The sequence below is a fragment of the Dendrobates tinctorius genome, unplaced genomic scaffold (assembly GCF_039654945.1).
Source record: "Dendrobates tinctorius isolate UK_male_01 unplaced genomic scaffold, ASM3965494v1 ptg000035l, whole genome shotgun sequence".
Taxonomy (NCBI): Eukaryota; Metazoa; Chordata; class Amphibia; order Anura; family Dendrobatidae; genus Dendrobates; species Dendrobates tinctorius.
In genome coordinates this window covers 27,383,016-27,405,072 of record NW_027361703.1, presented here as the reverse complement: position 1 = coordinate 27,405,072, position 22,057 = coordinate 27,383,016, and the positions used below count along the sequence as shown (strand labels likewise).

At 43.6% G+C, this 22,057-nt stretch overlaps 1 long non-coding RNA gene across 1 annotated transcript; it reads right to left on the bottom strand.

The window, feature by feature from the left end:
- Positions 1-1,007: 1,007 nt before the first annotated feature.
- Positions 1,008-20,340, bottom strand: LOC141087828 (uncharacterized). The gene is made up of 2 exons (XR_012231733.1): positions 20,148-20,340; positions 1,008-2,192 (listed from the first exon to the last, which is right to left on the bottom strand). It is a non-coding gene; the product is annotated as an uncharacterized lncRNA (long non-coding RNA).
- Positions 20,341-22,057: the final 1,717 nt, after the last annotated feature.

The following is a 22,057-nucleotide window of genomic DNA, read 5'->3' as shown; positions in this document are numbered from 1 at the left end:
AACCATAAACATAAATCCCTAGTCTTTTACAGGCACTAACTAAACAATACAGACTCTGGCTACTCAGACACGGCTGAGCTTGTCTCAGTTCGGTCACACAAAACAGCTATCATCCATAGCAAGCACTGATACTTGCGGTTTGGTGCACACAACCTCTTTTCAGAGAGATTCAGGCTTGTCTCTTTACAAATCAATCACAACCCACTGTGCTCTTCTTCCCTAATTGACTGACCAGTGAACACATGGCCTGGTTTTAGTCATAGTTATCCAGGTGCAACTAAACAGAACCTGTAGTGCTAGGATTTAACCAATCACAGTTGTGTGAAAAGGTGTTTGCCCCTTTCTTGATTTCCTATTCTTTTGCATGTCTGTCACACTTAAATGTTTCAGATCATCAAACAAATTGAAACATTAGACAAAGATAACACAAGTAAAAATGCCATTTTTTAATGAAGGTCTTTATTATTAAAGGAAAAATAAATCCAAACTTGCAGGGCCCCATGTGAAAAAGTGATCCCACCACCCACCCCGGCCTAAAACATAAATTAACTGTGGTTTATCACATCTTTGGGAATCTGAGTTCAAATTCCCAAGCCACCCCCTGGCATGATTCCTGCCATACCTGTTCTCAATCAAGAAATAACATAAATAGGACCTGCCTGATAAGGAGAAGTAAACCAAAAGTTGCTCAAAAGCTAGACATCATGCTGCAATCCAAAAAAATTCTGGAACAAATGAGAAAAAAGTAATTATTATTATTATTTATTTATATAGCACCATTGATTCCATGGTTATGTAAATGAGAAGGGATTACATCAAAATACAAATATCACTTACAGTAGACAAACTAACAAAGGTACAACAAAAAACTGACTGGCACATCCAAACTAGTATGAAATGGTGGTATGCAACTATAATACTGCAATGCTGGACAGAAGTATGAGAAATCGCATAAACATAACACAACAAGGAAAAAAACGAAATACATCCCAAAAATGACAAAAAAGTGTGCAAAAATAATATTTATTTAAATGGACAAGTACACGGAGAGGAAGGGTTAAACCTACTGGCACATGTATATGAGGACGTCCACCCAGATAAATACATTATTTATGTTGTGGCCAAAGAAGTATTTCAAAAAAATAATAGTACGGCAACAAATAGCAGAAAAGGAGTACATTGCTGCAAGGTTGTCAACGTTATCAAATGTGAATCACATATAACAGTAGCGTAGTTAGAATCTATTGCACATTCCCACAATTGGCCTGTTAGCACAACATTAGAGCTACTGCACCCATAATAGTAATATAGATCAACACATTACCTAGTATAATGACGGGAGCAGGAGCTAATCCGAGAACGTCCACCCCCGACGCGCGTTTCGGCAGTAAACAGCCTTTCTCAAGGGGCATGACAATGAAAAGGAAGGGGCTGGTTTAAAAAGCCCCATCATCCAATGGCGATCGCTGCCTAAGATTAAGGAAATGAACATCATGGCAACCAAACGGCCAATCGTGAGGCAGAATACAGCATTGTGCCTGGTTGCAAGACCCAAACGTTACAACCCTTTCATGCGACGTGTGCACAGACAGGACAGCAGGACGGGCGTCGGCGTCACGTGACATGTGACGTCAACTCATGTGACCATCACTGTGGCAGTGAAAAGACGCCGAGAGCCGGCACACGAACCGGGATCATGACGCGCACGCGTACTGGGTTTAATGAAAAAAGGCATGACTAATATACATTATAATGGTAAGATTACAGTGTATCACATCCTACAGTATCATCATTATGCTGCACAGTATATGGCTTAATCTCATAAATGCTAAAAGAAGAAGAAAAAGGGAAAAAAAGAGAGGAAGAAATTTTTTTTTATATATATATATGTATACATGTATAGTGCCCCAATTTATAAACAGATATATATACCAATAATATGAGTAGAATTAGCACATAATTTAGCATCCAATATATATTTTTAACACAAGTCAAAATAGAATACAGATGTTACTAGATATAACTGGTTATATATAACAATTAACGATGTATGTATATCATGATTGTCTTGTGATAGCGTTTCAATTGTTGCTTCCTCTTTGCATCAGGAGAGCCAGAAATCATGCAGCATCAGAGATTCGATGGACGTATCATATGACACACATAGCAAGGGCGGCCAAATGTAGATGAGGCTAATAAAAAAGTGATTAAAAAGAAAAAAATAATTAATAATTAAAACCAACATCACGTACACAGTAATACCATGATTTGATCACAAGAATGGGACAAAACTAATGTTCTCGTTTAGACCTTTTGGTTGAACTGTATCTAGAGCCCAGATCCACCTGGTTTCCCATTGGGCCAATCTGGTACTGATCTTCCCACCGCAAATACCAGGATCAATCACATCTATCCCTCGAAACCTAATGAGAGATTCGTTACAATTGTGGTGCTGTTTAAAGTGGCGTGGAAGAGTCCTGAGTGTGGACATGTCATCATGGTCCGCTGCTGCCTCAATCCCAAGCACATGTTCACGGACACGCACTTTAATTTGCCTTGTGGTCAAACCTACATAGATTAAATTGCAGGGACACACGGCAAAATAGATTATATTTTTGGTGGTACACGTATTCGGTTTCCTGATATCATAAATTCTAGAACCAGACGAATTAAAAAATGTATCAGTCCGATCAATATTTGGGCAGGCCACACAGCGGCCACATGGCCTGCAACCACACCCAGGACCCACACCATCAATATATGCTGACCTGGACTCACTCTGGTAATGGCTCTGAACGAGACAATCCCTAAGATGTTTAGATCGTCTGATGGTGATATATGGTTTTTAGGGATAAATTGTTTAAGAATAGAATCGGCCTGGAGGATGGGCCATACTCTCTGCAAACATTCCTTCATACGTGAGAATTGAGCATGATAGTTCATAATAAATCTCACTTGATTTGTGGATTTACGATTCTTACGTTCGTATAGTAGGGAATGACATGTGGAATATTTAGCTCTATGATATGCTCGTTTGAGAGTGCGTCTGCCATAACCCCTCTCCCGAAATCTTTCAAATAGATCTTTGGCCTGTATGTCGAAATCTGTATCATTTGAACAGATCCTCCGTAACTGGAGAAACTGTCCAATACATTAGGAACAGAGTTGGTCATGTACTTCGGATGGGCCGATGTTGTGAGTTCATTCTCTGGTTCACCAGTTGTGAGTTCTCCTTCCATACTCCCTCTGGTGGTAACCGGAGGTAGTGAGGCTGATTTGATCAGTGGAGATCTGCCACCTGAGAATGAGGATGACGATTGGACCTCAGGAGTCTCAGATTGGATTTAAGACAGCCGACGCCCTATTCAGTTGCTGATGATTCCTTCTGGCTTGTCAGCTCTTGGTTTTCAGCTCTGTTCCAGTCATCTAAAGCTAAGTTTTTCTGCTAATGTTCACACTTGATTTTGTTGGCCTATTCAGTTTTTTGTGTGGTCAGCCAGCCCCGGCTGGGGGCTGTGCTGAGTTTCCATTCTTATTTATCAGTATTTTGCCAATTTGATTTTTGTCCCTTACTAGTTTGGTCTCTTTTTGCTCTGTCTCAGAATATTTCAGAGTGCTGATATAGTGGGAGAAGTCTAGTGACTTCAGGGTTAATTTTGCTATCAGAAGTGTTGGACATTATTTTTGTAGGGTTTTTTGCAGGTTGCAGACAGTGTCTTTCCTTTCCTTTCTAGTTAGTTTGGGCCCATCGTTTGCTCAGCCTATTTTCCTGCCTGTGTTTGTGCCTTCATCTTGTTTCACTGTCAATACATGTGTGGGGGCTATCTATTCCTTTGGGGTCTGCTCTGGGGCAGTTAGTTTTCCCCTTTTCATGCTTCAGGCTTATTTAGTCCTCCGGCTGTGACGAAGCATCTAGGAACATCACAGGTATGCTCCACGGCTGCTGCTAGTTGTGTGGTAGGATCAGGGATCTGCAATCTGCATAGTTACCAACCTCTCTGGTTTTCTGTGACTTAGCTTGTTTTGCTTTTTTCTCCTCGGTGACCCATTCATAACAGAATCACCAGCCATACCACAGATTCTAGGGTACTCAAAAGCAGGAAAAAGTTGTTAAAAAAAAAAAAAAGAAGTGTCAGAATTTTTTTTTTTTTAAATATTTTTTCCTCTTTTTTCTCTGGGGCCGTAGGAGGATTTTTTTTCTTTTTCCTAATGGAGATTAAGCAATTGTCTGATCGTGTGGAGCAGCTGGCTGCTGAAGTGCAGGGAATTTCCACCTACCTCATTCAGTCACATGCTGCTGAACCTAAGATCCCTACTCCTGTTGTGTTTTCTGGGGATCGGTCTAAATTTCTGAATTTTAAGAAAAATTGTAAATTATTTCTGGCCTTGAAGCCTAACTCATCGGGGAGCTCTGTGCAGCAGGTTAAAATTGTCATCTCCTTGCTGCGGGCTTTTTCTCTGACACCTGAAAATCCTATTCTGACTAATGTGGATGCATTTTTTCAAGCCTTGGGGTTGTTGTATGATGAACCTAATGCTGTTGATCAAGCTGAGAGAACCCTGGTGGCATTAAACCAGGGTCAGGATTCTGCAGAGTTATACTGTCAAAAATTCCGAAAGTGAGCGGTCCTTACTACATGGAATGATAGTGCATTGGCAGCTCTCTTTCGGAAGGGTTTATCAGAGACCGTAAAAGGTGTTATGGTGGGATTTCCTGTTCCCTCTGGTCTGGATGATTCTATGTCATTAGCCATTCAAGTTGATCGGCGTTTACGTGAACGTAAAACTACATGGGAGGCGCTGCCACCTTTTGAACAAACGTCTGAACCTATGCAATGTGATGGGGTTTTGTCTAGGGCGCAACGTCAGGAGTTTAGAAGGCGTAATAAGCTGTGTTTTTTCTGTGGAGACGTCTCTCATACTATTTCTGTCTGCCCAAAACTAGAGAAACGTTTTGCACACACATTTGCTGTGGGCAGTATACAACCTAAGTTTCTTTTGGCAATTACTCTGATCTGCTCCTTATCCACGTTTTCCACGAAGGCTTTTGTGGATTCAGGATTGAATCTGATGGATTTGGACTTTGCTAAACGTTGTGGGTTTTCCATGACGCCTCTGCGGACGCCTATTCCTTTGAGGGGTATTGATGCTATTCCTTTGGCGGAGAGTAAACCTCAGTTTTGTACCCAGGTGACAATGCGAGTTGCCCCAGACCACCAAGAAAATTGTAAATTTTTGGTGCTGCATAATTTGCATGATACTATTGTTCTGGGTTTTCCTTGGTTGCAAACTCATAATCCAGTTTTGGATTGGAAATCTGGGTCTGTGGTGAGTTGGGGTTGTCAGTGTGTTCTCCTGTTTTCTCCACCTCTCCTCAGTCTCATGATATTCCTGATTATCTAGCCGATTTTTCTGATGTATTTAGTGAGAGCAAGTCTGCGTCTTTGCCTCCTCATAGGAGTTATGACTGTGCAATTGAGTTGATGCCTGGGTGTAAATTTCCCAAGGGTCAGCTTTTCAACTTATCAGTACCCGAACATGATGCTATGCGATCCTATATTAAGGAGTCATTGGAGAAGGGTCATATTAGACCATCCTCGTCACCTTTAGGTGCTGGGTTTTTTTTGTGGCCAAGAAAGATGGTTCATTAAGACCGTGTATTGATTATCGTTCCCTTAACAAGATGACGGTTAAATATCAGTACCCGTTACCTCTGATGTCTGATTTATTCTCCAGAGTTAAGAGTGCCTGCTGGTTTACTAAGCTTGACCTCAGGGGGGCGTATAATCTTATTCGCATCAAGCACGGGGATGAATGGAAGACAGCGTTTAATACTCCGGAGGGACATTTTGAGTACCTGGTGATGCCTTTTGTGCTCACTAATGCCCCTTCTGTCTTCCAGTCCTTTATGAATTATATTTTCCGTGACTTTGTGGATAAGTTTTTGATCATCTATCTGGATGATATTTTGATCTTTTCTAGTGATTGGGATTCTCATGTGGAACACGTCCGGACTGTGTTCCAGATTTTGAGGGAGAATTCCCTGTTTGTTAAAGGATCGAAATGCCTCTTTGGTGTACAGAGGATTTCATTTTTGGGATTTATCTTATCTCCATCGACTATTGAAATGGACTCGGCCAAGGTACAGGCCATTTATGATTGGGTTCAGCCTACTTCTTTGAAGGCCCTTCAGAAGTTTTTGGGTTTTGCTAATTTCTATCGTAAATTTATAGGTAATTTTTCTGGCATTGTCAAACCACTGACTGATCTGACCAAGAAGGGCGCTGATGTGCTGAATTGGTCTCCTGAGGCTATCTCAGCATTTCAGGAGCTTAAGCAGAGATTTACTTCAGCTCCAGTTTTACGGCAACCTGATGTCTCACTTCCATTTCAGGTGGAGGTAGATGCATCTGAGATTGATGCAGGAGCTGTTTTGTCCCCAAAAGACTCTGTGACTTCTAAGATGAATCCCTGTGCCTTCTTTTCTTGAAAGTTCTCCTCATCTGAATGCAACTATGACGTGGGGAATCGGGAATTGTTGGCCATGAAGTGGGCATTTGAGGAGTGGAGACATTGGTTGGAGGGAGCTAGACATCAAGTTGTGGTCCTCACCGATCACAAGAATTTGATTTATCTGGAGTCGGCCAAACGCTTGAATCCTAGACAGGCTAGATGGGCCTTGTTTTTCACACGTTTTAATTTTGTGGTCTCATTTCTTCTGGGCACTAAGAATGTTAAGGCAGACGCCCTTTCTAGGAGTTTCTTTGCCGATTCTCTTAGTGTGACCGAGCCTACTACCATCCTAGGTGAGGGGGTAGTTCTTTCTGCCATTTCGCCCGATTTGAGACGCGCCCTGGAGGAATTTCAGGAGGATAAACCTGAGCGTTGCCCTATGGGAAAATTGTATGTTCCTGACCAGTGGAGAAAGAGAGATGTCTGAAATTCATTGCTCCACATTGGCTGGTCATCCAGGTATTTTTGGTACCAGATATTTGGTGAGTCGGTCTTTTTGATGGCCTGCCTTATCTCGTGACGTCAGGAATTTTGTACAGTCCTGTGGGACTTGTTCTCGGTCTAAACCCTGTTCTCATTCTAGTGGGTTGCTGATGCCCTTGCCGGTGCCCAAGAGGCCATGGACCCATATCTCAATGGATTTTATTTCTGATCTTCCTGTCTCTCAGAGAATGACTGTTATCTGGGTGATTTGTGATAGATTTTCGAAGATGGTCCATCTTGTACCACTGCCAAAGTTGCCATCTTCCGCTGAGTTGGTGCCCTTGTTTTTACAACAGGTGGTTCGGTTACATGGGATTCCTGAGAACATTGTGTCCGACAGAGGAGTCCAGTTTGTTTCCAGATTCTGGAAAGCCTTTTGTTCCAATCTGGGAATTCAGTTATCCTTCTCCTCCACGTTTCATCCCTAGACTAATGGACAGACTGAGAGAACAAACCAGACCTTGGAGTCTTATTTGAGATTTTTTATATCTGCTGATCAGGATGATTGGGTCTCATTTTTGCCCTTGGCCGAATTCGCACTGTACAATAGATCTAGTTCTGCCACTTTGATGTCACCCTTTTTCTGTAATTTTGGGTTTCATCCTCGATTCTCTTCAGGGCAAGTGGAATCTTTGTCCTGCTCAGGTGTGGACACTGTGGTTAAGAGAATGCAGCAGATATGGGACCAAGTGGTGGATAAGTTGTCACTCACTCAGGAAAAGGCCCAGCAATTTTCCAACCGGCATAGGACCATTGGTCCCTGGTTTAAAGTGGGTGATATGGTTTGGTTGTCATCTAAGAATATTCCTATGAAGGTTGCATCTCCTAAATTTAAGCCAAGATTTATTGGTCCTTATAAGATTTTGGAAATTCTTAATCCTGTTTTGTTTTGATTGGCTCTTCCAGTTACGTTCAAGATCCATAACGCATTTCACAAATCTCTGTTGAAGAGGTTTGTTAAGCCAGTGGTTCCTATGGCAGCACCTCCTGACCCTGTGGTGGCTGAAGGCAATGTGGAATATGAGGTAGAGAAAATATTGGATTCTCCTTTGGTTAGACGGAGACTTCAGTATTTGGTCAAATGGAAGGGTTATGGTCAGGAGGATAATTCTTGGGTCTCTGCCTCAGATATTCATGCCGATAGAATGGTTCATGCTTTTCACCGGGCCCATCCTGACCAGCCTGGTGGCGTGGATGAGGGTTCGGTAACCCCTCCTCAAGGGGGGTACAGTTGTGAGTTCATTCTCTGGTTCACCAGTTTTGAGTTCTCCTTCCAGACTCCCTCTGGTGGTAACCGGAGGTAGTGAGGCTGATTTGATCGGTGGAGATCTGCCACCTGAGAATGAGGATGACGATTGGACCTCAGGAGTCTCAGATTGGATTTAAGACAGCCGACGCCATATTCAGTTGCTGGTGATTCCTTCTGGCTTGTCAGCTCTTGGTTTTCAGCTCTGTTCCAGTCATCTAAAGCTAAGTTTTTCTGCTAATGTTCACACTTGATTTTGTTGGTCTATTCAGTTTTTTGTGTGGTCAGCCAGCCCTGGCTGGGGGCTGTGCTGAATTTCCACTCTTATTTTTCAGTATTTTGCCAATTTGCTTTTTGTCCCTTACTAGTTTGGTCTCTTTTTGCTCTGTCTCAGAATATTTCAGAGTGTTGATATAGTGGGAGAAGTCTAGTGACTTCAGGGTTAATTTTGCTGTCAGAAGTGTTGGACATTATTTTTGTAGGGTTTTTTGCAGGTTGCAGACAGTGTCTTTCCTTTCCTTTCTAGTTAGTTTGGGCCGCATCGTTTGCTCAGCCTATTTTCCTGCCTGTGTTTGTGCCTTCATCTTGTTTCACCGTCAGTACATGTGTGGGGGCTATCTATTCCTTTGGGGTCTGCTCTGGGGCAGTTAGTTTTCCCCTTTTCATGCTTCACGCTTATTTAGTCCTTCGGCTGTGATGAAGCGTCTAGGAACATCGTAGGTGCGCTCCACGGCTGCTGCTAGTTTTGTGGTAGGATCAGGGATCTGCAATCTGCATAGTTACCAACCTCTCTGGTTTTCTGTGACTTAGCTTGTTTTACTTTTTTCTCCTCGGTGACCCATTCATAACAGGCCGAGGAGGCGTGTAGTAACATGTTTGTGGAGGTCTCCTTTCTATAGATGGTAGTTTGTAATATGCCATCATTTTCCGTATACAATATGAATACCTGTCTTAGGCTGATGTGTGAATTCCTGGGTCAATGTGGACACCTCTCTCATTAAAGCCTGCATTTATGGGTAGATAGGAACCTGCTGTAATTAAAATCACCAAATGGTGAAGGGCAGAGTTGTAACAACTCAGCTGGCATCACTGCATGGCCTCCCATCCCCCACACACCAACTTACTCACTGCTCCAGGCCATGATGTGACTTCTGTCCATGGTCTGTGCTTCTTGCTTCCTGCCTGCTCTCTGTATGCTTCCTGGCTGTGTGCATAGGGGGCGGTGCCAGAACTCTCTGGTTCTTAGGGAATCAGGGTGCACCTGTCTAATGTGTTACTGGCCAATTACCAAGAGGCCTCTAGTATTTAGGGCAGCTCCACCCAGTGGAACCTGCTGTGAAATGTTTTAACTCTGTTAGTGTTTTGCTACTGAGCTGCCAGGTCCTGTCCTGTGTTTCGCCTTCTCTGGAGGCTTCACTCCTAGCTTTGTCTTGTACCTGTCTGTCCGCCCTCCAGGAGGCAGAATATCCTGGTCTTTGTGCTATTGCTCCTGACCTTGTCTTGTACTTGTCCTTGCCACCCTCCAGGAGGCAGAATATCCTGGTCCCTGTGTCTTTGTTCCTGTACCTTGTCCCGTACCATTACCTTGTCTGAACTCTGTCCTACCTCGGTCTGTTAGTCTCTTTGTCTGTGCTCCTCTCCCTGCTGTGTCTATCCTTGTGTGCTCTCCATCTATCTGTTCGCCGCACTCTTGTGGCACTGCCTGCTCAGTACCCTTGTGACTCTGCCTGTGCACTGCACTCTTGTGGCTCTGCTTCTGCTCTGTACTCTTGCGGCTCTGCCTGCTCCGTACTCTCATGACTCTGCCTGTGTGCCGCACTTTTGCGGCTCTGCCTGTGCTCTGCACTCTTGCAGCTCTGCCTGTACTCAGCACTCTTGCGGCTCTGCCTGTGCTCCGGATTCTTGCGGTGCTTCCTGCTCCGCACTCTTGCTGCTCTGCCTGTACTCCGCACTCTTGCGGCTCTGCTTGTGCTCCACATTCTTGTGACTCTGCTTGTGATCCGCACACTTGAGGTTCTGCTTCTGCTGCTGCAGAGACTCTTGCTGTTGACTGCAGCTCCTCACCACAGCCTTGTGGTTCTTCACCTCCTGTGTGAACAGGTCTCTACCTGTTCCTTCATACACTATTCCTTCCTGCCTGTACCAGTACCTGCACCTGCTGTGTGAACAGGTCCCTACCTGTTCCTTCATACACCACTCCTTCCTGCCCATGTCCCTGTATCCCAGCCGTGCTCGCCTGCCAGTGTCCCAGCCTGGCCCTCCTGCCGTGTCCCAGCCGTGCCCGCCTGCCAGTGTCTCAGCCGTGTCCGCCTGCCAGAGTACCAGCCGTGCTCACCTGCCTGTCAGACGCACCTGTCCTAGTGTCCTGTTCCCCAGTGGGATCAGCAGCCACAGCCAGACACCACCCTGGAGTGGCACCTGGCAGCTACCTGCCGCACAAGCCTGACCTCATCATCAAAGGCTCCATCGAAGACCGAGTTAACTGTCTTAGTCATGCCCCTTCCAGGGTAGTCTGGTTTGGGGTACAGTGGGGTCACAACCCCCTGGCTTGCACTCACCAGTCAGGGTGTGAGCGTGACAGGAGTGTTCGGTCAGTAAGCTAACATAGAAACATCAAAAAACTGACTGGCACATTCAAACTAGTCTGAATAGGTGAATACCATCGGAAGCAGCTACCTCCATATGCAATATACAAAAAAGGGTTGCACTCTGTGGTGCTAAAACATGTCAATGTGAAATATATGAAATATGAATAGCAATACAGCTTTTGAATATTAGGAAAAAATGAATGAGACGCTTTGCACAAAATTTAGCCAAATAATATCTGCCCATCCACCATCATCAAGGTTGTCTCATAAGACCCTTGCGGGTATACATTCTACAGGACTATGGGGAAGGAGATAGTAGGTTGGGGTTTACAGTTGCTCCAATGGCATTGAGGTTGCAGCGTGGTCATTGCAGGTTGTATGTTTTCTTGAAGAGATGGGTTTTCAAGATCTGTCGGAGGGATTCAAATGTGGTGGATAATTGGATGGGTCGGGGCACAGAATGGAGAATATTCAGGAGAAATCTTCGAGGCGATTGGGTGAGGAGCGAATAAGTGTGGAGGAGAGGAGGTCTTGGGAGGACCAGAGACCACATGAGAGAAGATATTGGGAGATTAGTTTGGAGATATGCAGAGGAGAAAGGTTATGGATGGCTTTGTAGGTCAGTGTTAATAGTTTGAACTAGATGTAGAATCATAGAATCATAGAATCGTAGAGTTGGAAGGGACCTCCTGGGCCATCTGGTCCAACCCCCTGCTCAAAGCAGGATTCGCTAAATCATCCCAGTCAGATGTCTGTCCAGCCTCTGTTTGAAGACTTCCATTGAAGGAGAACTCACCACTTCTCGTGGCAGCCTGTTCCACTCATTGATCACTCTAACTGTCAAAAAGTTTTTTCTAATATCTAATCTGTGTCTCCTCCCATTCAGTTTCATCCCATTGCTTCTAGTCTTTCCTTGTGCAAATGAGAATAAAGTTGATCCTTCTACAATGTGACAGCCCTTTAGATATTTGTAGACAGCTATTAAGTCTCCTCTCAGTCTTCTCTTTTGCAAACTAAACATTCCCAAATCCTGCAACCTTTCCTCATAAGACAGGGTTTGCAGACCGGTCACCATTCTGGTCGCTCTTTTCTGAACTTGCTCCAGTTTGTTGATGTCTTTTTTAAGATGTGGTGCCCAAAACTGGACACAATATTCCAGATGAGGTCTGACCAAAGAGGAGTAGAGGGAAATAATGACTTCACATGATCTAGACTGTATGCTTCTGTTAATACATCCTAGTATTGCATTTGCCTTTTTTGCTGCTGCATCACACTGTTGACTCATATTCAGTCTGTGATCTATTAGTATACCCAAGTCTTTTTCACTTGTGCTGTCACTTAGCCCTATTCCTCCCATTCTATATATGCTTTTTTCATTTTTATTGCCCAGATGTAGTACTTTGCATTTCTCCATTTTAAAAACCATTCTGTTAGTTGCTGCCCACTTCTCCAGTTTATTTAAATCTTTTTGAATCCTCTCTCTCTCTTCTCTAGTTTTAGCTATCCCTCCTAGCTTTGTGTCATCAGCAAATTTAATCAGTTTACCCTCAATTCCTTCATCTAAATCGTTGATAAAGATGTTGAACAATACAGGGCCCAGGACAGAGCCCTGTGGTACCCCACTTGAGACATTCTTCCAACTGGATGTGCAGCCATTTACGACCACTCTTTGGGTCCGATCACTAAGCCAGTTATGAATCCACCTAACAGTTGCCTTGTCCATTCCATACTTAGTCATTTTTTCAATAAGGATTGTATGAGAGACTTTGTCAAATGCTTTGCTGAAGTCAAGATATACTATATCTACAGCATTTCCTTGATCCACCCAATCAGTGATACCGTCATAGAAGGAAATTAAGTTAGTCTGACATGACTTATTAGTTACAAACCCATGCTGACTCTGTACTGGGAAATTGGGAGCCAGTGAAGGGATTTGCAAATGGGGGAAACAGGAGTGTAGCAAGGAGAGAGATTAATTAGTCGGCAGCAGAGTTAAGGATGGACTGGAGAGGTATGAGAGTGTTAGAAGGTCGGCCACAGAGGAGACTGTTGCAGTAACTAATCGAGGTGGGAGATGATTAGGGCATGCACAAGCATTTGATAGTTTAGGGTTGAGTAAAGGACAGATTCTTGAAATAATTTTGAGCTGGAGGCGACAGGAGGTGGCAAGAGTTTGGATGTGCGGTTTGAAGGACAGAGCAGAGTCAAGGGTTACTCCGTGGTAGCGAATTTCCAGGACAGGTGAAATTGTGTTGTAATATATTATGATAGATAGATCAGGTAGGAAAGATATGCGAGATGGAGGAAACATAATTAGTTCAGATTTGTCCAAACTGAGCTTGAGGAAGCGAGAGGAGAAGGAGAATACAGCTCATAGATACTCTAGGATTCTGGACAGCAGAGAGGCGACATCTGGACCAGATTGGTAGATCTGAGTGTCATCAGCATATAGATGGTACCGGAAGCCTTAGGACTTTATGTGTTATCCCTGGCCAAGGGTATAGATGGAGAAATTTAGGGGTCCTAGGACAGAGCCTTGGGGGACTCCAACAGAGAGACGTGGGATGAGGAGGTAGTGTGGGAGTAGGGGACGCTAAATGTGCAGTTGGAAAGGTATGAGGAGGTCCAAGGTAGAGCAAGGTCTTTGATGACAAAGGAAGAGAGGATCTGTAGTAGGAGACAGTGGTCAAGTGTGTCGAAGGCAGAGGACAGGTCTAGAAGGAGGAGTATAGAGAATTGTCTGTTAGCTTTGGCTGTAAGTAAGCTGTTAGTAAGTTTGGTCAAGGCAGTTTCAGTGGAATGGTGGGGACAGAAGCCAGATTATAGGTTTCGAAGAGTGAGTTAGATGCAAAGTGAGAGAAATTGATCTATCAGTCTGGAAAACATTATAAAGCCATTTCTAAAGCTTTGGGACTCCAGCGAACCACAGTGAAAGCCATTATCTACAAATGGCAAAAACATGGAATATTGGTGAACCTTCCTAGGAGTGGCCAGCCTACCAAAATTACACCAAGAGCGCAGTGACGTCTCATCCAAGAGGTCACAAAAGGCTTGACAACAACATGCAAAGAATTGCAGGCCTCACTTTCTTCAGTTAAGGTCAGTGCTCATGACTCTACCATAAGAAAGAGACTAGGCAACAATTTTCCTGCATGGCAGCGTTCCAAGGTGTTAACTACTGCTGAGCAATAAGAACATAAAGACTCGTCTCAGTTAATGATTCTGAAGACTTTTGGGAGAATACTTTGTGGACTGACGAGACAAAAGTTGAACTTTTTGGACGGTGTATATCCCATTACATCTGGCGTAGAAGTAACACAGCATTTCAGAAAAGGAACATCATACCAACAGTAAAATATGTTAGTGGTCGTGTGATGGGCTGGGGCTGTTTTGATGCTTCAGGACCTAGAAGACTTACTATGGTAAATGGAACCATGAATTTTGCTGCCTAATAAAAAATCCTGAAGGAGAATGTCTGGCTATTTGTTAGTGACCTCAAGCTGAAGTGCGCCTGGGTTATGCAGCAAGATAATGATCCAAAACACACAAGCAAGTCCACCTCCGAATGGCTTAAGAAAAACAAAATTAAGACTTAAAATTAAGACACTGGAGTGGCCTAGTCAAAGTCATGACCTTAATCCGATTGAGATCCTGTGGCATGACTTTAAAAAGGCGGTTCATGCTCGTAAACCCTCCAATGTGGCTGAATTACAACAATTCTGCAAAGATAAGTGGGCCAAAATTCCTCCATAGCATTGTGAAAGACTCATTGCCAGTTATCGCAAACACTTGATTTCAGTTGTTACTGCTAAGGGCGGCACAACCAGTTATTAGGTTTAGGGGGCAATCATTTTTTCACCCAGGGCACTGCAGGTTTGGATTCCTTTTTCCATTCATAATAAAGACCTTAATTTAAAAACTGCATTTTGTGTTTACTTTTGTCTAATATTTAAATTTGTTTGGTGATCTGAAACATTTAAGTGTAATAAACATGCAAAAGAATAGGAAATCGGGAAGAGGACAAACATTTTTTCACACAACTGTATAATACTCTATGAGTGCAATGTCCGTCTGTCTTGATTATAGGTAGATCTTTGTCTGTGAAGTATAGCAATTTAGATTATATTAATTTTCTTTTTTCATTCTTTCTTAGATTTTATGAAGAACATGTTTTTATCCAAGTGTAAGGAGGTGGCCAATCCCCTCAGTTGTGCCTGTTCCTCCACACTCTTGCTGCTCTGCCTGTACTCCGCACTCTTGCGGCTCTGCTTGTGCTCCACACTCTTGTGACTCTGCTTGTGATCCGCACCCTTGCGGTTCTGCTTCTGCTGCTGCAGAGACTGTTGCTGTTGACTGCAGCTCCTCACCGCAGCCTTGCGGTTCTTCACCTCCTGTGTGAACAGGTCTCTACCTGTTCCTTCATAATCCATTCCTTCCTGCCTGTAACAGTTCCTGCACCTGCTGTGTAAACAGCTCCCTACCAGGTTCTTCATACACCACTCCTTCCTGCCCATGTCTCTGTATCCCAGCCGTGCCCGCCGGCCAGTGTCCCAGCCGGGCCCTCCTGCCAATGTCTCAGCCGTGCTCACCTGACAGTGTCTCCGCAGTGCCCGCCTGCTAGAGTACCAGCCGTGCCTGCCGTGCTCACCTGCCTGTCAGTCGCACCTGTCCTAGTGTCCGGTTCCCCAGTGGGATCAGCAGCCACAGCCAGACACCACTCTGGAGTGGCACCTGGCAGCTACCTGCCGCACAAGCCTGACCTCATCATCAGAGGCTCCAGCGAAGACCGAGTTAGCTGTCTTAGTCATGCCCCTTCCAGGGTAGTCTGGTTTGTGACACAGTGGGGCCACAACCCGCTGGCTCACGCCCACCAGTCAGGGCTTGAGCGTGACAGGAGTGTTGGGACAGTAAGCTAACATAGAAACATCAAAAAACTGACAGGCACATTCAAACTAGTCTGAATAGGTGAATACCACTGGGAGCAGCTACCTCCATATGCAATATACAAAAAAGTCTTGCACTCTATTGTGCTAAAGCATGTCAATGTGAAATATATGAAATATGAATAGCAATACGGCTTTTGAATATTACGCTTTTTGACGCTTTGCACAAATTTTAGCCAAATAATATCTGCCCATCAACCATTATCAAGGTTGTCTCATAAGACTGGTACAGTGGGAAAAGGACCCTATCTTTGCGGCCATACATTCTACAGGATTATGCTGAAGGAGATAGTAGGTTGGGGGTTGCAGTAGCTCCAATGGCATTGAGATGGCAGTGTGGTCATTGCAGGTTGTACGCTTTCCTGAAGAGATGGGTTTTCAGGATCATGATTCATGACTTTAGCCATTCCTGAAGACATACAAGAATTAGATTTCCTATGTAGTCTGGACAATTGAGGACACTGCCCCTTTAAGGAGCATAAAAAGAGGTTGATATCTAATTTGGCATTGGGATTGAGAATTGTGTCTTTCACAGGATGCATATCTCTCCCTTTTCGTTTACATAGTGGGTTGCCAGCCCCAGCTAGTGTTCCTGCTGTATTGGATTGAATCTTTAGCCAGTGTGTATAAATCTGGGGTTCAGAATAAATAAAAAGAAAAGCCCTCATTATAACAAGTACAGTATTTATTAATGCATAAGTGGGATAATTTCCTTTAAGTTTAAATAGAAGAAAATTGTCAGGCACACAGATGCATTACTCCGGTTTATAAGCTGGATTTTTGCCCAAAGATTATAGGATGACATCAGCAATGGCTGACATAAGCATGCTGAATACTATCTTTTGCCTTCATCAAAAATGGCACCGGGGAATACGAATCTTCTTCTGTGCATGCTCCGGAAGATGCTCCTTTCCCTATACTTTTTTTCTGACATGCGCAGTGAGAATAGTAGGACGCCGATATCGGCATGTCTTTGTATAATCTGAACGGGGTGAGTCATGAAATGCTAAGCAGTATAGAGCTGATATTTGATTACTAATTAACTTTTATAAAGTTATTATAATGTTTTGTCTGTATGTAGATCACTGCACCGCACTTTATTATGATGCTGTCTGTATGGACTTTTTATTTACAATATGTCATTTTCAGGGATAATGATACGCTCTTATGTAATTGTTGTTGACCACCGTTGACAATTTGTACTATTTAAATATCATGTATGTGCTCCAATGTAATGCTTGAGAAAGGTTCTCATTAATGAACTGAAATGTCACCATGATGGGCCATTAAACAGATTTTTTTTGCACTCTGAATGGTGTGCTGTCTCCAATCTCTGGAAATATAGTGAAGGTTTGGTGGATATCTGGGGGGCTTGGCACCCGAATAGTGTAAGCTAGTGCTGCTCTTGTGTTTTCTTTTTCTTTTCTTTCTTCCTATCTATCTATCTATCTATCTATCCCATATCTATTTGTCTGTCTTTCTAACTACCTACCTCTAATCTATCTTATAGCTGTCTCATGTCTATCTCTCTATCTACATGTGCTTCTCATAAAATTAGACTATCATGAAAAAGTTAATTTATTTCAATTCTTCAATTCAAAAAGTGAAACTCATATATTATAGAGTGACATTACAGAGTGATCTATTTCAAATGTTTATTTCTGCTAATGCTGATGATTGTGGTTTATAGCCAATGAAAACCCAAAATTCATTATATCAGTAAAATGGAATAATTAGCAAAAACACCTGCAAAGGCTTCCTAAGTGTTTAAAAAGGTCCCTTATTCCGATTCAGTAGGCTCCACAATCATGGGGAAGACTACTGACTTAACAGATGTGCAGAAGGCAGTCACTGACACACTCCACAAGAAGGGTAAGCCACAAAAGGTCATTGCTAAAGAAGCTGGCTTTTCACAGGGTGCTGTATCCAAGCATATTAATGGAAAGTTGAGTGGAAGGAAAAAGTGTGGCAGAAAAAGGTGCACAAGCAACCGGGATAACCGCAGCCTTGAAAGGATTGTTAATAAAAAGCCATTTAAATACTTGGGGGAGATTTACAAGGAGTGGACTGCTGCTAGAGTCCTTGCTTCAAGAGCCACCACACACTGACATATCCAGGACATGGGCTTCAAGTGTCACGTTCCTTGTGTCAAGCCACTCATGACCAATAGACAATGCCAGGAGCGTCTTACCTGGGCCAAGGAGAAAACTGGATTGTTGCTCAGTGGTCCAAGGTGTTGTTTTCAGATGAAAGTAAATTTTTCATTACATTTGGAAATCAAGGTCTAAGGGTCTGGAGGAACAGTGGAGAGGCACACAATCCAAGCTGCTTGAGGTCTAGTGTGAATTTTCCATAATCAGTGAAGGTTTGGGGAGCCATGTCATCTGCTGGTGTAGGTCCACTGTGTTTATCAAGACCAAAGTCAGCGCAGCTAGGCTATAACAATCTGAACTACGCTGCAGGAATGTGGCCAAGACCATACAGTGGTTTAACAAGACATATTCCACTCAGAACTGGCCTTTCCATGGTCAACCAAAAAAGTTGAATGCTCGTGCTCAGCATCATATTTAGAGGTTGTCTTTTCAAAATAGATGAACGAGTGCTGCCGGCATTGCTGCAGAGGTTAAATGCATGGGGGTCAGCCTGTCGGTGCTCAGACGATATGCCGCACACTATATGAAATTGTTCTGCATGGCTATTAATCCAGAAGGAAGAATCTTTTAAAGATGATGCACAACAAAACCCGCAAATACTTTGCTGAAGACATGGATTACAGAAACCATGTTCTGTGATCTGAAGAGACCTAGATAAACTTATTTATTTCAGATTGCTTCAAGTGTGTGTGGCTGCAGCCAGGTGAGGAGTGCAAAGACAAGTGTGTCTTGCCTACAGCCAATCATGGTGGTGGGAATTACATAATGTCACGTGCCCAGTCCTGAGTGATGCGGCCCGCTGGTCGGTAACTAATACAACAGGACGCGGCAAGTGTAAATGTCCTGTGTGACACGACTCGCAGGCCGGAAACTGATACAACAAGACATAGGGGAAAAGGGGAAACAGATACAACGGTGGGCCCTGCGATAGGGAACGGAGACTTGGAGACCTCCTGCACTCCCCTGAGTCAGTGTCCCTAACGCTCCTAGCATTCCCTATGCCGGTTCCGCACCGGGCGACGATCAGGAACCTGTGACCGTAGCACACCCTACACCTATCCCTTGCTAGGGAGCTGGGTGGTGCAGGCACTGGCCCCACCGCTGCACTAATACACACCAAGGAAAAACACAAACAGGGAACACAATTTAGCTTTACTCTGTTGCACTTGCTCCTGGCAACAGAGTCCACCATCAGAATGCAGCTTTCCTCCTGAATAGCTGCCACCAAGCTCTGTCAGAGCGACAAGGAAATCCCCTCTGACCGTGTCCAACACCTGGGTGCCACTTTAGCAACAGCGTCCAGCACTAAATTGCCACCTTGGAGCCACAGAGTCCAGCACCTGAGTGCAAGTGTCCAGCAACCGAGTCCGGCAACCAAGTGCAGCTTTCCAGCTACAGAGTTCAGCAAACTGAGTGCAGCTCTACACCATAGCTGCCACTCCACCAAGCTTTGCAGGCATTATTCACTGGCACCATAGCTGCCACTCCACCATGCTTTCCCAGAACTCCTTGCTGACACCATAGCTGCCACTCCAGGACTCTCCTCCAGCTCCTTCCTTCACCCAGGCTGCTTGGAAAACACTAATTATATCACCAATGTGAGTGAGCACTACTGACACACCTTTATTGAGGAAACACACCTGTTAGTGATTCCTGTGCACACTCACCACCACCGGGGGCAAACTAGAACCAAAAATACAGTGCAATGACCATAATTGCCACAGGGGGCAAAAACTATCTCCAAGCACAGGGAAAAAAAAGGTTATCAGTGCTTTTAACTGACATGATCCAGCAACTATCATGGCACATGGTTTGGGGCTGCATGAGTGCTGCTGGCTGTGGGGAGCTACAGTTCATTGAGGGAACCATGAATGCCAACATATATTGTGACATACTGAAGTAGAGAATGATCCCCTCCTGTCGAAAACTGCTCAAGAGAGTTAAGGCGTTAAGGCAGTGGTTGAAAATAATGGTGGCAACACAAAATATAGTGACACTTTGGGCACAATTTGGCCATTTTCACTTAGGAGTGTACTCACTTTTGTTGCCAGCAGCTTAGCATTAATGGCTGTATTGAGTTATTTAGATGGTACACCAAATTTACACTGTTATACAAGCTGTACCCTGACTACTTTACATTGTATCAAAGTGTCAGATCTTCAGTGTTGTCCCATGAACAGATATAATAAAATATTTACAAAAATGTGAGGGGTGTACTCACTTTTGTGATATACTGTACCTCCAATCTAGCTTATCTCTCTCGTGCACATCTGTCTCCTCTCTCTATCTTGCCATTTATCTGACAGATGCTACTGTAATACAAAGTTGACTCTTCTGAGACTTCCCGGTAAGTGAGCTCCTGTGTTGCCCATTGGAGTTTGCGATGTGACCTGCTTTCACCAGCTTTATTAGATTCTCTCATGATGTTTTGTTCCTGCTCTTTAAGAGCCCGATTGTTGAATATCTAAAATTGTGTCTTACTGTGTCTCAGTATGCGTGCCTCCCCTAGTTACGGTTGCTGTGGAAACGAGTTTCTGAGTATCCATGCACGATATTTCAATTAAGGGCAACGCTCTTTTCTAAAATGTTACAATGAAACATTTCTTCTTTCCTTGGCTTTTCCTTCTGCTACTAGAGATTCTAATTAATAGGGTTTTAGTATTTATTTTTACAGGTAATTTAAGAGTAAAACCAACCAACAATTATGTGTTTGTCTAATTACCTTTATGTCTGCCTTTCTTTTGTATGCAGTCCCCTTTTACATTCTGCACCAATATAAGATACAAATGTACCAATGTAATTTCCAGTATTTATGTTGTTGCGATGTTCTGCTTTTACACAACAGCCAGAACTCACAGCCATCACCACTAGTAATTATTCTGCCCATGGAAGGTGGAATGGGTTTATATAAGGCCTGTGATACTGCCGGTGGCGGGATCATTTATCGATTGCCAGCTACCCGCTGCTGATTCTTGCAGACCGAGTAATACGGAAAAGGCAGAAGATTGTCCAACACTTGAACAAAAATGATACTTTATTGTAGAACATTGTATAAGAAGTCGCAGGGAAACATCATTCTTTATGGGGTTTGAACACGCACCATATTCTTTGTCCTAGCCGAAACCTATTGCTAAATTATGAAAACCTACACTACATTACTCATATATATAAGATTAATACTGTATATGTAACTTATTAACATACTTGTATTAAAAAACAATGTCCGATCTGAAGTTATGAATTGGACACGTACAGTTCAAACCTCAATTTTTATTATGGATTTTATTCTACATCCATAATCACAGGGTCGGACATACCACTGATGTACTTATGCGAGTCCACAAGGGCTCAAAAGTTAAGGGGACCCACTTCCAAATCTAAATGATGAACTATTGGGCTCCAAATGGTCCACACTCTGTTGCTACACTGGGGGAACTCCTCTGTCTGCCCCTGCACATGTACTTATACAGATTTGATCCCCATTATGATTGCGGATATTTTCACACCCTTTTCGGTTGTCCAGGTTCAACTTTACTGAAGCACAAAGCTGCAATACCACAAACAAGCTGCAGACAGAGGTGGTGCTATTTTGACCATGCTTTCTAATCCTAGACAACTTTAAACCAATACCTTTGCTGAAGTACTTGGTTCAATCACTATAGTATTGTGTCCCTTGCATTTCCTAATCTCTCCAACGGATGACCTGACCTGATTTGACCCTGAACTTGTTCATGCTCAAAGTGTCTCTATTAGGCCAGTTTCACACTTCAGTTTTTTTACGTCAGTCAAAATCCGCCACTTTTAGAAAAAAGAACAGCTCCGCCCCTTTTTTTGGCCGATCCGTTTTTTTCCCCATAGACTTACATTAGCGGCGGACTTTGACTGATGGTCATCCGTTGCTTCCGTTTTTTGACGGATCCGCTAAAATTTTAGCGGTTCCCGGGTGGAGCAGACGGACAATAATTTTTTTTACACTGGCAGACCGCATTTTCTGACTGCGCCTGCCCGGGAGAATTTATCGGTGATGCTTTTTAACCCTATACACCGTTCTGGAAGCAGCGAAAAATCTCTCTCTCTCTCCTTTTCCAGACTCATGTCACTTTAAATTTCATTAACTTAGCAGCTAAAACG